At 44.8% G+C, this 19261-nt stretch overlaps 2 pseudogenes; one reads left to right on the top strand and one right to left on the bottom strand.

The window, feature by feature from the left end:
* Nucleotides 1–366: 366 nt before the first annotated feature.
* The window catches only part of LOC123039463 (protein SDA1 homolog), a 37590-nt pseudogene continuing 18695 nt past the window's right edge, over nucleotides 367–19261 (bottom strand).
* On the top strand, nucleotides 5300–5438 carry LOC123047848 (uncharacterized; annotated as a pseudogene).

Here is a 19261-nt window from a genome sequence, read left to right as displayed (position 1 = left end):
TCGTGCATGTCATGTTCGGTTCAAATATACCGGTACTATGTAATGTATTCCCTCTGTTCATAAATATAAGACGTTTTTGCAGTTCAAACTGAACTACAAAAACGTCAACAGAGGTTAGTAAATTTTTAGGCCCGTTCTTTTAGCGGGATTCAGAGGACTCATCGAGCAAAAACGTTCAAGAATTCGTTGGCTAAATCCTCCAACGAGAAGAAACTACAGGCAATATTCTTTCCCAAAAAATAAAATAACAATAATAAACGGCCTTGCTGTAAACTGCATGTCATATGTAAACATATCAGACACAATACCCTTAAGACAGTCAAAATTTCCGGGCACCAATTGTAAAGAAGCAAACACGAGCGCTCATTATTTCCAGGCCTTCCGTCCCCTGAACTGATTTCCTGAGTGCTTCGCTTTGGTCTTCTTCTCCTGGCGAGAACGCGCTGCCTTTGCTCTCTTTGCCGCCAGAGGCATCCTCTTCTGGTGCTGTTTCTGCTTATTGCGAGCCACCCGTCTAACACACACCAAAAAGAAATGCTGTTTCTGCTTATTGCGAGCCACCCGTCTAACACACACCAAAAAGAAATGCTGTTTCTGCTTATTGCGAGCCACCCGTCTAACACACACCAAAAAGAAATGCTGTTTCTGCTTATTGCGAGCCACCCGTCTAACACACACCAAAAAGAAAGTGATCAGACAAGGAACAGAAGATCAACAAAATCCCCAGAAGAGAAAACTAAGACATCGATAACGTATCTCAAATGGCACGAGATCACATTGTCACAAGCCACGAACATGTAGCCCAGGGTAAAATAAGGAAATAAGGTTCTCGGGTTACCTTTTTCTGTTTAATAGCTGCTCTTGCTTGGTATTTTCCTCTATCCTCCCTTCCAGCTTTCACCATCTCTAATCTTTCCTCCTTTGTCATCTTTCTCTTGACGTGAGCCTGCATAAATAGTTTATATAGGTCAAGCGTATGTGCTTTTGCGCATGCGGTGGGTGGGGAAGAATAGTTTATATAGATAAAATGTATGCGACTTTGTGTGCGGGGAGCGAGAGGATACCGCGAGCTGCGATGGATCAACCCGCTTCAAGCTAAGCTCATCAGTAGAAGGAAGTTTGAAGGCCGCTGATCTTGTGTCACCCTTGCTGAGCCCATGTTGAACCAAAGCCAACTTTGCTGCTTTCTTTGCCTGAAACTCATACACTTTCAGTAAAATGTTCGCTTAACAGCAATTTTAATTTTGAACAACAGTGGGTACTCTAAGCTTGAAACACAATGGATGAATGTAAAACAGAAGTGGAGAAGATATGCGAAATTCATACCTTGAGCTCTTTTATGCGCTTAAAATCTTCGTCGCCGAAAATTCTGCCAGCTTCATCTGTTGAGGCTTCAGCCTTCTTAGCTCCTGCTAACTTCTTCAGATCTCGAAGGCTTGCATCTGCAGCATCAAGTTGTCCAATATAATCACTTAACTTTCTCTTCTGCACCTTGGAACCGCTACCCTTTGATTTATCCTCCTCATCACTGTCTTCAACCTCCTGGTCCGAGTCTTCATTCCCCAGATACTTTCATCTTCATGATCTTCACTGGCATCAAGCTTGTTTGATAAACTCTCCAAACTTTGTTGGGTACCACTCGCAGATGGCAACACTTACTCTTCATCAGAATCAAAAGCATCAGACTCATCGTCTGAACCCCCTCCTGGTGACATCTCTTCATCTAGCAACTCAGCTCCAGGCACATCACTAGCAATAGTGGTTTCTCCAAATGCTTTTGGCCGAGTAGTTGGATCAATAGGACGGCCACGATCTTTCTTGACTAACAATGAAGGACAGATCTGAATTCAGAACAAAAGTATGTTTAGCTAAGTGAAACAAAACTGTAAATGCCAAAACAGACACAGAATCTGCAAGAAAATATCTGACCTCCCTGAATAATGTGATAGGTGAGCGAGCGGCAATAGAAACAGCTTTCTCGTGGGACTTCTATATAGAACAAGGTCTTGGAGTAGATCCTCATTCATCATCTGCAGATTTAGAGAAAGCATCAAGGAAACTTAGGTGAGTAAACGAACCAAGATTATCTTCCTGTGCATTCTAGAATCCATAGAGCACTAGGACACAAGGTATGCAAGACTGCATGTGTATTTTACATGCATAAAAAGAACAGCATCAATGAAACTTCACAAACATCAGATCGACAATAATGGTAGAATAGTACAAAAACAAAATAAACTAAGCATGGTCAAGTATAGCCAAATTTATACATCTTCATTTAGTTATGCTTAAAACTTGGGAGTTACACAACTATCACAATCTTTTCAGTCTACCATCCACAAGTCTACAAACAAAATTTATGATTTAACTACCACAATAGTATAATCATACGTGTTCCCAAGGGTATAAGGTAGCAAACATATGCAACATGACCAGCATAATGATTCTAGGTCGTGATTTAAGGTAGCACTGCAAACCATGTAAATGCACTAATTGAGATGTCAGAGAAGAGCAAGTTAAGTACCAATGGAATTCGCATGCAGATCTCTCTCACAACATTCAGGCCAACAGCAATAGCCTAAAAGGAGTGAGTTAGGTACACATATGCTCATGTTAGTCAGGAAAACACACATTACAAAAGATGAATAAGCGAGTCATGCAAACCTCCGGACGGGAACGATCAACAGCATCAGGAGGCACCTGCAATCGAGACAAATTAATTTTGTTGTATTTCAAGAATATCCAGAGAAGCGACGTCATTGGCTACAAATACAGAGGAAAAGTGCAGTGTCTAACCATCTCATGGCAAGCCTGTACTGCTGCAGCAAGTAGAGTGGTCACATCACGTTGATGAGGCTGCATTGCATAAGGGTGAAAATATTATGACCATATCAGCATAGAATAAAACAAGCAATTTTTCAAAGGCTGATGCAAGCTAGGCATACTCTCAGTTAAGTAACATACTTGAAAATGTCTTTGAAGATATGGATAAAAGTTCAACAAAACCAAGTGATGCAGCCCAATAGTCCTTGCTATGACCTTCAACATCATCATCCTTGCCTGCACATGCAATGGTTTTCCTTTATACTGTATGGTTTGTGTTTACTAAAAAAAGTGGCAGAAACCTATGCTACAGAAGAGCATGCAATCGCATACTAAATGTGGAAAAGGTTGATATGATAGCATATCAAGTCAGAACAAGCCGAATAATCAGAAGAACGGGATCTAACAATCTTAACCATTGGATGAAAACTAGCTCACAGCCTCACACCAATCATCTAAAGCAACCTTTTTTGGTTTCGGAGAACACTTCTAATAATTATTACCCATGTAGATTACCCTTTAACCGCCTAGTGAGCTGACCAACCGATCTTGCTGTACACAATTTAATAATTGAGATTTGAGTCCGTATTCTCCTACTTTGAGAGTTGTTCTTACTCATGTCATAATACAAGTAATGTTAGAATCTGTGTCAGCGAACTTTCAAAGATTGACCATCAACATAAGAAATTACAGACATCTATGACACCAAATTGATATAATACGTTCATCATGAAGTATGAGTAAACATATTTGCATAGTAGATAATGGTCACTGTGTAACTGAGTAAACCGTGTCTACATACAAAAGAACAGTACAGCAGCATGAAGGAATATTAGATATAGGAATAATAAGACCAACCTCAAATCGTTCATTGCATTTCTGTAGCCGACAGAAGAGTTTCTCTGCAAAACCCTGTAAGAGCCCCAAAAGGAGTTTCAGCATAATAGAAGATTATCTCATCAGTAGCAAGAAGTGGATGTGGCATCTCATTTTATTGTGACAATGACAACAGCTTGAAAAATTATGATGTTGCTCTACCTGGGGATCGTTTAAATACGTAAGGGGCGAATAGTAATTGGAGCCAGTGTCCTCATTGGATTTACGTTGTTGCCTTTTCATACTACGAACTACACGCTCCAATTTAGCTTTCTTCTTTTTCTTACTAGCAGAGGTACCCTTGTGATTTGACTGCAGAAATAAATAAAGAAAAGACACAGTGCATCAGAAGAGACAAATGAAACCATAAGATCTTAAAATACTACGTATCAATAGAGCGCCAATATGCAGAAACATGTTTGCTTTATAATATAAAGCGGGGGGAAACCCTTTTTTCGGAATATGCAGAAACATCCAAATCACCTTGTAAACATCATCTTCACTGCTGGCATCACTATCATCCTCTTGCTCAACATTTTCATACCCAATGAGCAATGAAATAGCAGCTGTCATAAGCCTGCATGTAGAATACACTTGTTTAGATGGGAAGCAACCAACAGCAGACACCTACATTTCCTTACAAAAATGCACCTCGAAGAAGGATGGAAACAAGCATCGCATATAGCATTTGCTGTGCGGTCATCAAACCAGACCCTTCGACGGTGAAGATCACATAGGATAGTGAAAGCCCTCTTTGCTCTCGACTCTTCCTCGCCCTGAGAAACAGGACATAATAATCAGATAAGGTGGGAAATGGTCTCTGTTAAACAACGTTACTATGGGTCAAGGTTGTTAAATGATATAGTTGTAGTTGTGTAGCATGACATATGTCACGATGGTGTAAACTTGCGTGCGTGAGTTGTAATCTAGGCAGGTTGTTGTAGTTGGAGATCCTTATCTTGTATAGACTTGGATGAGGGGTCAAGCCACACAACAACCTGCGCCATTGTACTTTGTTCCCTCTATATAACACGCACGCGTCCCTGCACAATTGCATATGCTTCCAATCTTCTCTTCTTTCATGGTATCAGAGCCTACCTCAAACTCATCCATGGCAAGCTCCTCCATGAACTCCTTCCCCTCGTCGTCGTTTGCACACATTGCAACAGAGAAGCTCACGAGAGGGAACGAGCCGCTGTGGCGCGCCACCGTGCTCTCGGCCATCCGGGGAGCGCGGATGGCGTCGTTCCTCGACGTCGAGCAGGAGGTGCCGCCCACGACCATTGAGGTCACCAGCGCCGATGGGAAGACCAAGTCCCAGGGCCCCAACCCGGAGTTCGGCGTGTGGTATGCACGCGATCAGCAGGTGTTCTCGTACCTGCTGACCACGCTGCCGCGCGAGATGGCCGTCCAAGTGGCGACTTGCCACACCGCAGCGGAGCTGTGGAATACTGTGCAGGGGATGCTGACATCGCAAACCCGAGCACAAACCGTCAACGTCAGGATCGCCCTCGCCAATCTTCAGAAGGGAAACTCCACGATCACTGAGTATGTTGGTAAGGTTAGAACTCTCTGTGATGAACTCGTTGCTTCAGGAAAGAAGGTGGATGAAGAGGACGTGGTGTCCCACATCCTAGCTGGACTAGATGAGGAGTTCGACCCCGTCGTGTCAGCCATGTGCTCTCGGGTCGAGCCAGTCAAAGTCCCGGAGTTGTACTCGCAGCTCCTGAGCTTCAAGACCCGCATGAATCTTCGTGGCGGGTCCTCCCAGTCGTCTGCAAACGCAGTTGGACATGGGCGCTCCAACAACAGAAACGGCGGCGGCGGCAGTGGTGACCGTGGCCGCGGCAGGCAAGGCGGCGGCGGTGATCGCGGCCGCGGCAACTCCTCCAGGCCGCCCAACCGTGGCGGCGGTAGCGGTGGGGGTGGGAACTACAACAACAATCCCACCACCAAGCCGACATGCCAGATCTGCGGCAAGGTGGGTCATCCAGCGTGGAAGTGCTGGAAGCGCTATGACTCCGCCTATCAAGGAGGAGAAGAGCGCTCGGCGAATATGACTGCACCGCAGTATGGGGTGGACACCAACTGGTACATGGACAGTGGTGCCACCGACCACATCACCGGCGATCTGGAGAAGCTCACCATCCGGGAGAGGTACACCGGCAACGACCAAATTCATGCAGCCAATGGGTCAGGTATGGCTATTGATCACATTGGTCACACAACTATTTCAACCCCAGATCGTAATCTATATCTCAACAATGTTCTTCATGTTTTGGAGGCCAACAAAAGTCTAATCTCAGCAAGCAAACTTGCCCTTGATAATGACACCTTTGTTGAAATTCACCCTCATTTTTTTCTTGTCAAGGATCTGGAAACGAGGAGGGTTCTACTTCGAGGCAGGGGTTGGAGAGGCCTCTATCCTGTCAAGCACGTCGGGACAAACATCAAGAAGCAAGTGCTAAGTGTCACCAAACCATCTTCGGATTGGTGGCACCGATGTTTTGGTCATCCATCTTCCATCCTTGTTAGGAAGATCATTAGTGAAAATAAACTCCCGTGTGCTAGTAGTAATGAAAATAAACTTGTATGTGACGCCTGCCAAAAGGGCAAAAGTCACCAGCTGCCTTATCCTCAATCTATGAGTGAATCAAAATTTCCTTTGGAACTTATTTTCTCTGATGTTTGGGGTCCTACCATTGAAACCGTAGGAAGAAAGAAATACTACGTTAGTTTCATTGATGATTTCAGTAAGTTCACATGGATCTATCTTATAAAACATAAGTCTGAAGTCTTTCAAAAATTTCATGACTTTCAAAAACTTGTTGAAAGACAGTTTGATCGAAAGATCCTTGCCCTTCAAACCGACTGGGGGGGGGAGTATGTCAAGTTGAACTCCTTCACAAAAATTGGTATTTCTCACCACGTTTCATGTCCGCATGCCCATCAACAAAATGGCTCGGCCGAACGGAAACACCGTCATATAGTTGAAGTTGGTTTGTCTTTACTTGCTCAAGCTTCCATGCCCTTAAAATTTTGGGATGAAGCCTTCATTACAGCTACCTATCTCATCAATAGGATGCCAAGCAAAGTCATAAACCTTGAGACACCTCTCACCAAACTATTTGGTGAAACCCCAAACTACTCATCTCTCCGTATTTTCGGATGTGCTTGCTGGCCTAATCTTCGGCCGTATAACACACATAAGCTCCAATTCCGTTCCAAACAATGCACCTTCCTTGGGTATAGTAACCTTCATAAAGGCTACAAATGTCTGGATATTCCTACTGGACGAGTCTACATATCTCGTGATGTAGTTTTCGATGAAACATGTTTTCCCTTTTCTGACTTGCATCCTAATGCGGGTGCTCGTCTTCGCGCCGAAATTCTCTTACTTCCACCGGAGCTCTTAAATCCTACTGATCACGGGGGCGAATGTGTTGGTGATCATGCGATTAATAGTGCTACTGACCCTGACCGTCCTTGTGCAGAAACAGGCAACAAAAATGATGCAGAAAATGCTGTTACACAGCGTGATTTTATGCTCCATATCACGCCAAAGGGAACCGGCGCGGGACACGAGATGGATTCACCTGCCGCTGCCGATCCCGAGAGATCCAGCGGCGCAGGATCTGGCGCCCCAATCATGCGCGCAGACTCCCAGGAGGATCTGCCTCCTCCGCGCATGGGCAGCCCCTCTGCGTACGACACGCGGCCCGCGTCTGCTGGGTGGTCGGGCGCACCGGACTGTGGCGTGGTCCCCAGTGCCAGTTGTCGTCCCTCGGCTGGATCTCCCGCGCCTGGACCACTGCGCATTGATGGCGCTGGCCCGCGGTCTCTAGGGCGTGTGTCGCCCACACGACAGCCTGATCCCCCGCGCAATCCCACGCCCGATCACGCGGCAGCCGAGGGGGATCCTCTGACAGATCTGCCGGTACGAGGAGCAAGATCCTCTGCAGCACCAGGATTGTCTGCGGCCACTATTCCTGCACGTCCAAGTACGCGGTCACAAAGAGGTGTTTTTAAACCATTGGTTATAAAGGATGGCACGGCCAGGTATGACAAGAATTTCAGATTTGTGAACTTTGCTGCTACTGCTACAGAACCACGAGATCTAGCAGAAGCTCTAGGCAATAAAAATTGGAAACATGCTATGGAAGTTGAGTATGATGCACTTATGAAAAATCAAACCTGGCATTTAGTTCCATCTAGACAAGGAAGAAATGTAATAGACTGCAAGTGGGTGTACAAAATTAAAAGAAACTCAGATGGCACTATAGATAGATACAAGGCTAGATTAGTTGCTAAAGGTTTTAAACAACGTTATGGTATTGATTATGAGGACACGTTTAGTCCTGTTGTTAAAGCAGCTGCTATCAGACTTGTTTTGTCTATTGTTGTCTCTAGAGGTTGGAGCCTTCGCCAATTGGATGTACAGAATGCGTTTCTACACGACGTTCTCGAGGAAGAGGTCTATATGAAGCAGCCACCTAGTTTTGTGAATGCCACCAAGCCACAGCATGTGTGCAGATTAGACAAAGCATTGTATGGTCTGAAACAGGCATCTAGAGCTTGGTACTCAAGACTAAGCACAAACCTGCAATAGCTTGGGTTCAGACCTTCAAAGGGAGATACTTCTTTGTTCTTCTTCAAGAAAGGAAAGGTGACCATTTGTATGCTTGTTTCTGTAGATGATATAATTGTTGCTAGTTCCTCTCAAGAATTTACCTCAGCCTTGCTTAAAAATTTGAAAAATGACTTTGCTCTCAAAGACTTGGGAGAATTGCACTATTTCCTTGGCATTGAAGTAAACAAGATACAGGATGGTATACTGTTGACTCAAGAAAAATATGCCAAGGATATACTCAAGCGGGTAGGTATGAAAGATTGTAAACCATCCAGTACACCTTTATCCACAACAGAAAAACTGTCGTTGCATGAAGGAGAACTGTTGAGTGCAGAGGAAGGAACTAAATATAGGAGTGTTGTTGGTGCACTCCAGTACTTAACCTTGACACGGCCAGATATTTCTTTCTCAGTCAACAAGGTCTGTCAATTTTTGCACTCACCCACTTCTCTACATTGGACAGCTGTAAAAAGGATATTGAGATATTGCTAGTACAGGACTCAAAATATGTAAGTCACCCTCAACTACTGTAAGTGCCTTCTCTGATGCAGATTGGGCAGGATGTCCTGATGACAGAAGGTCTATTGGTGGTTTTGCTGTTTTCTTTGGGTCCAATCTTATATCATGGAATGCAAAGAAACAAGCAACAGTCTCTCGTTCTAGCACTGAAGCTGAGTATAAGTCTCTAGCTAATGCAACAGCTGAGGTAATGTGGATGGAAACTTTACTGGATGAACTAGAAGTAAAGAGGTCACACACCTCTTACTTATGGTGTGATAATCTTGGAGCAACGTATCTCTCTGCCAATCCAGTGTTTCATGCAAGGACGAAACACATAGAAATTGATTTTCACTTTGTCAGAGAAAGAGTTGCTAGGAAATTGTTGGAGGTCAGATTCATTCCAACAGGAGATCAAGTGGCAGATGGATTTACAAAACCATTGCAGGTTCGACAACTACAAGCTTTCAAGAACAATCTCAACCTTGACACGTTTAGATTGAGGGGGGGTGTTAAATGATATAGTTGTAGTTGTGTAGCGTGACATATGTCACGATGGTGTAAACATGCGTGCGTGAGTTGTAATCTAGGCAGGTTGTTGTAGTTGGAGATCCTTATCTTGTATAGACTTGGATGAGAGGTCAAGCCACACAACAACCTGCGCCATTGTACTTTGTTCCCTCTATATAACACGCACGCGTCCCTGCACAATTGCATACACTTCCAATCTTCTCTTCTTTCAAAGGTGGTGCGGCTAGGTAATCTAGTTTGCAACCATAAGATAGGCTAGGTAGTTATTCTCTGTAACAATATTCCTTCTCCAGCTTATCCCTTGTACTCCAAGTAGCTTATCCCTTGTATCTGAAGTCTCAATATCAACAACCTGTATGCTATCAAGCCTATCAGGGAGTCGCGCCACTGCCTATATAACATGCAACCGTCACCCTGAACCGGGTACGACGTTTCCCACATGGTAATCAGAGCCTAACTCTTCCATCACATCTAGGTTTTCTTTCCTCCACCGAAACCTCCTGTCATGGCTTCCTCCAGCGCCTCCAACCCTACCCTCTCCGGCCAAGTCAGCGAGCGCCTCACTCGCACCAACTACATCCTGTGGCGTACCCAAATCACGTCACAACTCCGCGGTACTGGTTTCTTCGGGTACGTGGACGGGAGCATGTCGGAGCCATCCAAGGTCATGTCTCCAAGGACAAGGATGGCAAGAAGAAGACCATCCCAAATCTTCTACATCAACTTTGGATCAGGGAAGACCAACAGGTACTGGGTTATCTTCTGAATAATCTGTCCAAAGAAGTGCTCGTACAGGTGACCGCGATCACCCACGCACATGAGCTCTGGACGGCGTTGGCGAGGATGTTCTCGTCAACCTCGCTGTCCCACATCAACAACATCCGTGCTGCCCTCACGAACGCGTAGAAGGGAACACAATCGGTGGCCACGTTCTTTGCGCACATGCACTCCCTCGCCGACGAGCTTGCAGTGGCAGGGCGACCACTAAAGGATGACGAGCTGATCTCCGACATCCTCAATGGCCTCGACATGGACTACCAGCCGTTGGTCTCTACCCTTGACGCCCACACCATCCCGGTCACTCAGATGAGTAACTTTGATCAAAGGGTGGCTTTGTTCCAAGGGGTAGGGACCGGCGGCGGCTTCAAGTCTTCGGCGAACATTGCCACACGCGGCCGCGGCGGTGGTGGCTCTCGTTGCCATGGACCTCCTTGCAACAACGGCAAGGGCCCTGGTGGGGGCAACAGCAGTGGCCAGAAAGGCAACGCGCGCGGCAACGGCCGGCCCTCCTCCACCAACAATAAGGGGTCGGCGCACCAGCTCCTCCAACAGCAACAAATCACGCCCGGACATTGTTCGGTGCCAAATCTATGGCAAGCTGGGACACTCAGCAAAAGATTGTTGGTACCAATTTGAGGATGATTATGATGCATCGTCCCAAGATGAAAAGGTGGCCGGGGTGGCTGAAGCCTCATATGGTGTTGACACGAACTGGTACGTCGACAGCGGAGCCACAAACCACATCACCGGCGAGTTGGAAAAAGTGACCATGCGCGAGAAGTACCGTGGCCAAGATCACATCCACACCGCTAGTGGAGAAGGTATGAAGATTGGTCACATTGGTCACTCTATTATTAAAACCCCTCATAGAAAAATTCATCTCAGAAATTTTTTGCATGTTCCTAGTGCTTCCAAAAGTCTTCTTTCCATTCATTGCATTGTCATTGATAATCATGTCTTTCTTGAATTTCACCCCTTCTTTTTGATCAAGGATCGGGCCACGAGGAAGGTGCTATATCGAGGTAGATGTGTTCGCGGGCTTTACCCATTGATTTCGGAGATTAGAAGACTCAATAAACAAGTTTTTAGTGCCACCAAAGTCTCATCAACACGGTGGCATGATCGATTAGGACATGCATCTTTTTCTTTAGTTGAGCGTTTGCTTAGGAACAATAAGCTCCCATAATAAGCTCCCATATGTTGGAGAGCGTGATGTTGAAACAATTTGTGATTCCTGCCAAAGAGCTAAAAGTCATCAGTTGCCTTATCCTATTTCTACAAGTATTTCTACCAAGCCTTTGCAGCTTACTTTTTTCTGATGTGTGGGGACCCGTTCCCTTCTTTGTTGGTAGACATACATATTATGTGAGTTTCATTGACGACTATAGCAAATTTACCTGGATCTATCTTCATAAGAAAAGATCCAATGTATGCCAAGTTTTTCTCAATTTCCAAGCTTTAGTTGAAAGAAAATTTGACACCAAAATCATAGCCCTCCAATCTGATTGGGGTGGCGAATACGAGAAGCTCAACTCTTTTTTCCAAAAACTTGGCATTTCTCATTATGTGTCTTGTCTGCATGCCCATCAACAGAATGGGTCTGCTGAACGCAAACACATACACATTGTCGAATTTGGCTTTGCCCTTCTTGCTGGTGCCCTACTTTGCCAAGAAATTCTCCTTCTACCATCTAGTCTTACCGGTCTTGATCAAGGGGGAAATAACTGTAATGATCACATGTTGACTAATCCTCATAACCATGCACTTGAGTCTTGTGATGATGCAGATGAAAATGGTGCAGAAAATGATGAAGGAATCACGGAAAACGGTGAAGATATCACCCCAAACGCTTCACATTTTATGTGTCACACGGAGGGGGACAAATCTTCATCGGCATCGGCGCTCCAACAGCGTGGTAGCAAGTCTGTCACGGGATCCGTGCCCCAGCATGGCGACAGCGCACCAGATCCCCTGTCGCCTGCCAGGTGCAGTGACAGCAATCCAGCAGCGGCCACGCGGCTTGCCTCAACTGGGCCAGATGCGGCGTCCGGCCCGCGCCAATCCTCGAAGACCACGCGGCAGGAGCCTCCGGCCCGCTAGCCCGCGGGCGGACCCCACCACTACATACGCCGCCAGCAGTCGGGCGCGAGATCTGGCGCGGATTCGCCCCAGCCGACGACAGGCGTGAGATCCGAGGTCAATCCGGTCAGGCATGTGCCATTAGCGCGGCCTGGATCTTCTGCGCCCACTTCCACAGCTCTAGCGCCGCCCATCGCCATAGAAGATCCCACTGATACAGCGGCTAGCGCGTCAGGAGCGCCAGGGGGATCTGCCTCGGGATTGCTGGGTCCAGATGCTGGATCTTCTGCGCTCGCCAACAACATTACTTCGTCTGTTCAACCCCGTACACAGCTACAGAAGGGAGTAATTCAACCAGTTAATTATAAACAGATAACCAATTTTTGTTTAGCGTGTACCACAGGTGAACCCAGTACTCTTGATGAAGCCCTCAGTGATACAAGCTGGAAAAAGGCCATGGAAGAGGAATATATGGCACTTCAGAAAAATAATACGTGGCATATGGTTTCTCCACAACAAGGTAAAAATTTGATTGATTGCAATTGGGTTTATAGGATCAAAAGAAAGTTTGATGGAACCATAGATCTCTATAAAGCGAGACTTGTTGCAAAAGGCTTCAAACAGCAGTATGGTATAGACTATGAGGACACTTTTAGTCCTGTAGTTAAAGTTGTTACTATTCATCTTGTGTTGTCTATTGCTGTTTCCAGGGGATGGAGTCTCAAACAACTAGATGTGTAGAATGCGTTCCTTCATGGTGTTCTGGAAGAGGAAGTATACATGAAACAACCTCATGGTTTTGAGAACAAGGATAAACCCTTCCATGTGTGTAAGCTTGACAAAGCTCTATATGGACTGAAGCAAGCTCCCAGGGCATGGTACTCTCGTCTCAGTCAGAAATTGCAAGCACTTGGTTTTGTTCCGTCTAAGTCTGATACATCTCTATTCATCTACAATAAGTTGAAAACATCTATATTTGTGCTTATCTATGTTGATGATATTATTGTCACAAGTTCATCTAATGAAGCAGTGACGGGATTGTTAAAGGACCTAAGTGCTGAGTTTGCTCTTAAAGATTTGGGAGACTTACATTTTTTCCTAGGGATTGAGGTAAAAAAAAGATGGTCTTCATCTCTCTCAGGAACAGTATGCTACTGATTTGGTAAGGAGAGTTGGCTTGCAAGGGTGTAAACCCTCCTCAACCACTTTATCTAGCATAGAAAAATTGTCACTTGAAGAGGGAGATCTCTTGAACAGAGGATAGTACTAGATACAGAAGTCTAGTAGGAGCACTTCAGTACCTCACCTTAACAAGGCCAGATATATCCTTTGCTGTTAACAAATTATGCTGATTTCTTCATGCACCCACCATAGTTCATTGGACTGCTACCAAACGAATAGTGAGATATGTGAAAAATACTATGAGTCTTGGTCTTATATTCAGCAAATCTTGATCAACTCTTGTCAGTGCTTTTTCGGACTCTAATCAGGCAGGGTGTATAGATGACAGATGCTCTACTGCTGGATTTGCAGTTTTCTTTGGACCAAATATAATATCATGGTGTGCAAAGAAACAGGCTACTGTATCACGATCTAGTACTGAAGCTGAGTATAAAGCACTAGCAAATGCTACTGCAGAGATTATCTGGGTCCAGTCCATGTTGAGAGAGCTGGGTGTGAAGCACACTAAGGTCCCATATTTATGGTGTGACAACCTGGGTGCTACCTGAGTTGCAGATCGCTTCACAAAAGCATTGCCCACAAGAAGTTTTGAGGAGTTCAAGCCTAATCTCAACTTGACCAAGTTGTGATTAAGGGAGGGTGTTAAACAACGTTACTATGGGTCAAGGTGGTGCGGCTAGGTAATCTGGTTTGCAACCGTAGATAGGCTAGGTAGTTATTCTCTGTAACAATATTCCTTCTCCAACTTATCCCTTGTACTTCAAGTAGCTTATCCCTTGTATCTCAAGTCTCAATCTCAACAACATGTATGCTATCAGGGAGTCGCGCCCCTGCCTATATAACATCCAACTGTCGCCCTAAACCGGGTACGGCGTTTCCCACAAATTTAAGTGTATGCATACCAGCTACAATGTTAAGTGCAATAGTTCTTATCAAACCAAGTGTAAGATGTTGCAAACCTGTACTAATTTAAAAAGGATGCCTTGCAGTTTGCGATTCTTGGCTTCATTCTTGTGCTTCTGATTCATCCTTCTGATGCTGTGTACAATATGTGAAAATGCAAGCTTTTTTACTGCTCGGTCTCCGATGACTTGAAGCTCCATAAATAACTCCATGGTGTCTTCCAGATCAACAATCTAAACATTTAATTATCAAGAGATTACAATGATATGAGGTTGCAAAACTGAACTCTACAAGGCAAAGAAAAAAAGCTCTTCATTCGGTAATAATCCACTCTCTATCCTCCTCCATTACCAAATAAAAAGCGCCTCTAGAAACTCCACTGTGACCCAGAGGCCCTTAAATTTTAAAGATGACAACCAGACAATCACGGACTCGCGGTCCGGTTACACTTCCTAATGGGGCTGATAGAACATCAAATTAGGAAGGAACAAAACCAAGACCATATACTCTGGGAACAGTGCTGATTACAGTTCAGGACAAAGTCCAAAACTTTAGGTTGAGATGATTTATCCTAGGCTTCAGCCATTACATTATCGCAGTATATGTATGAATGAGTTCCTGGACGATGATATATCGTAGTATCCTAGGTTTCGACTTTCAAATTCCCTTTAGTATGTTAGAATTGGCTGATCTATGGTGTAATGACAATAAGAAATCTGTGGTCAATATAGCCCGTGTTGCTGTTATCTGGAGCTTATGGACGATGCGAAATGATATTTGTTTCCAGGGTACGGTGTGGACAAGTATTCAAAATCTGTTGGGACGTGTGAGTGCCATGATTCATCATTGGAAAACTCTGTGCATGGATAACCAATCGGTGCTACTGTGGAGATGTCTCTTACTCCTTGATCGGGCAAGAAGAAAACTCCTGAGGATTTCCTAGAGATGAAGAATCTGGCGGGCGAGAGGAAAGTGTAGAGAGGCATTGTAATTTTCGCTTGAGCCCGAGTGCTGCCAACAGTGTAGTTTTTGGCTTCATTGCCTCATTTGAATGAAAATGAAGCGGGGGGAAACCCCTTTTATTCAAAAAATAAATGAATGAATTCCTGGACAATGCAAAGCCCATCAGCCTAATTTGCTGCAATCCTAATGTAACCAACTTGAACAAATCTTCTGTGTGGTTATAAGAAGCAAAACATAGTAAATCCGACACTACAAAAATGAAACAGAACATTTTCCCAATGTACTAGTAGAAAAACCATCTCAACTAGACAATGGCCACGACAAACAGACCCCACATCAATGAATTTGAACAATAATTCGTACCAATATCTCAGCGTCCCCTCTTAACCCACCAATACCAAACAAATTTCGAAAACACTACCGCCCACATGTGTGGGCGTTAGCCAACTCAACCACATGCCGCCATCGCCGTTCAACAGTTTCTGCACGAATCTTGGCACGTTTTGGCTGATTTTGTGTGCCGCGTAGGACAAGTCATGTGTGTGTGGTGTGAGAGAGTTCGCCCACACGCCGGTTGCCTCCCCGCGGTCAACGGTTGCCACTCGGGGGCGTGCGGTGGAACTGCATTGCGGCCACATGCCACACCCGACTGCGGTTGCCGTCAACCACGTCGCGCACTTGCCCCCCCCCCTCCCCTCACGGTTCCATTTACTCCCCACTTAATTACTCGCACAACCCACCCAGCAGTTCAGTCGATTGGAAGAGAAGGCGAGAGGAGAAGGCGACGGTGGAGGCAGAAGAGTCGACGGCATTCGTGGCCGTCGGTGGGACTCGTCGGACCAAAGCGTCTTCGCCAGAGCGCCTGCAGGTTGAAGGTAATGCTCCATCCCACTCTTAAATTCCCTGCGGTGGAGTCTTTGTGCTTGCCGTTTTCGTTGGCATTGGGTAGTTTTGTCGCCGTCGTGGTGGTGGTCATGCCGGTGTGGTTCGGCCTGTCCGCAGCCACATCCTGGTTCTGCCTTGGGATTGAGCTGGCGTTTTTCTATCCACTTGTTATGTTTTGTATCGAAATGCTATTTGTGATCAGTGAAGGAAGATTTTTGTTGATGAATTTCAGGTTATGATAGTTGCCAATGAACCCTAGATCTAGGTTGTTATTTTTCAAAGTGCAGTATGAAGGCAGACATGGTAGTTTCAGTAACTATCTGCATTGTATGGCAACTAATTTCCTGATTAAATGTGATAGTTGCCACAAATATGTTCCCATGTGGCAACTAATTTTGTGCACATGTTATGGCTGTTGCCATGTTGTAGGCATGATAAAGTGTAGTAAATAGGTAGTCATGGCAGTTTCAGCAACTACGTGCACTCGATGGCAACTAATTTCCTGATCAACTGTGTCAGTTGCCACAAGTATGCTTTCCATGTGGCAAGTATTCTGTGAACACACTATGGCTGTTGCCCTGATGTAGGCAAGATAATGTGGCAACTTCACCGTATTACAGACCCAATTTTGTGTTTTGCCACATTGACTTGTGATATCTGAACATTTTTGGCTGTATTAAAAAGGCAACTCATTTTTAATATGAGGTCAGTGTGTGAATTGCCATTAAAGGTTGTTCAGTAGATGTCGTCAACTCCTTTTTGAATTGTTTTGCATTTTAACATGGCAATTTGAACCTAGCACATTTTGCCTTTGAACACATGGCAACTCATTTTTGTATGAGGATAGGGTGTGCGTTGCCACATTATATGTTTGTGCAGTGGAAGAACTATTTGCCACTTTCAATTGAGCCCATCTGGCAAGTACATTCTGTTAGGTGGCAACTGCCTCTTTTTTGAATTTTTTGCATTTTAACATGGCAATTTCAACCTAGCACATTTTGCCTTTGAACACATGGCAACTCATTTTTGTATGAGGACAGGGTGTGAGTTTCCACATTATATGCTTGTGCAGTGGAAGATTTGTGCCTTTCTTCGACTATCTTGTACTAACATGGCAACTTCAACATTTTTGTTTTAAGTACATTTTTAAAATGAAACCAATGTGTTTAGTTGCCACATTTATGGTTTGACAATCATAGGGGGTGCGTGTGTTCATATGATATTGCCTTCACTATTTGCCACTTTCAATTGAGCCCATGTGGCAAGTACATTCTGTTAGGTGGCAACTGCTTACTTCATACTTTCTTTTTCACCCTCACATTTTGGCTTGTTCTTACCTCAGCAGAATGGCTCGCGGCGATCATCAAGACGATGATGATGATTTCATGGATGCACCGCAGCAGAATCGTGCAACTGGATGGACAAAAGACGGTGATGAGGTAACTGTCCACCCCCTCCTCCTCCCCCCCCATATGTTTGAATGTCACATTGAGTTTACAATCGTCTGTTAGGAACTAAATTTTCATAATAGTGAAAACATGGCAACAAATGATCACTTGTCTGTTTTGCAGAAGAAGAAACGTAATTGCAATAGGGCTTCACAGGAACGCCTGACTACATTGACCGAGGGATTTACCGACGAGCAGAAGGGAGCTGCTGCTGAGATGGGTATGCAGGCTCTGATGGATGTTCGGTGCAAGAATCTTGTGAACCCTGTATGCGACTGGCTTGGTGAGATTTACGACCCCGCCTCGAGGAAATTTGTGATTCCGGGACGTGGAAGACTGCCGTTGGACGAGGAATCCATGTTTTGCACTTTGGGCGTGCCCCGCGGAGAAATCAAAGTCCCGTATGAGGTCAATAATAAGATTGAGGAAACGTTGTTTGCCCGTTTGTTTCCTGGGATGGCATCGATGCCGAACATGACATTCCTGGCAAATTCGCTGGATGCCATGACAACCCATGGTGAGGTTTTTAAGATGAAGCTACTCATGTACCTGATCTCAGCTGTTTTTGCGCCGACCACTTCTCTTCGCCCAAGCAACAAATGCTTCCCCATCCTGGTGAATGATCTATCTCTACTCCTTTATTTTCTTTCAATCTTTTGGCTACGATGTCATGTGTAATCTAGTCACTGCCAGTTATTTTTGATGTTTTTTCATTTGATTTCTGATGCGGCAACTTCTTGTCCTGAAATCTGTGTCGTGCAGGAGAAACTAAAAGATGTGAAGAACATGAATTGGTGTAAGTTCATTGCGGACTTCCTGCATGATGCATTCTCAAACAAGATGTACCAGAAGGGTTGTCAACTCCATTTAATGGTATTTTTTAACTAGTCCTTTTTGCAAAACACTCTTAACACCTTGATTATGCATGGCAACCATGATGGTGACATTGTGGCAACTAACGTCATAACAAGATGGCAACTGCCAGCACACCATGATGGCAACTAGCACAAATAGATGGCAACTTTTTCTTTCTTTTTCATGCCATTCAACTTGATGATTGAAGGAACATACATTAGCTTGTTTTTGCAACATACCATGATGGCAACTGATATTTTTTTCCTTTTGAAATTGTTGTACATTAGCTCATGTACGTCGACTGCCTTGATCTGTCCACCGTGGACTTCACTGGGACAGGAGGCCCGCCGCCTACACACAAGTTTGTTGTTTCTGCATGGACTTACGATGCCGTCAAGGCGGTGCTTGCTGCAGACATGGTAACTAATACGGAATATGGGAAACTGCGGGTTAGTTCTGGTTTCTTTCTTTACACGGCATTCTTTCAATTTTGTTGCTGCACAACATATGAAAAAATTCTCATATGGCGACCGTCTGTGGCTAACAAGAGATGACTACCTTGTTAGCCATGTCTGTCTGCACATGGTATCCATGCTCACGCCACATGGAAACTCTGTCATCCATGCTGAAACTCCTATTCTATTCCTCTCCTTTTTGTAATACATGAACTGTTAGTTTGTGTTCATTATTTTCTCTCTCACATCCTAGATGTTTTTTGGTTATTTCCAGTTGATGGCCAAGCATGCTATAGACTACATCATGTTTGGTGGGCCTCAAAACTTTGGAAAGTGGATGGACGTGCACTCAG

Source organism: Triticum aestivum, chromosome 2B (genome assembly GCF_018294505.1).
Source record: "Triticum aestivum cultivar Chinese Spring chromosome 2B, IWGSC CS RefSeq v2.1, whole genome shotgun sequence".
NCBI lineage: Eukaryota > Viridiplantae > Streptophyta > Magnoliopsida > Poales > Poaceae > Triticum > Triticum aestivum.
The sequence above is the reverse complement of the archived record's forward strand: the minus strand, read 5'-3'. Positions and strand labels throughout refer to the sequence as shown.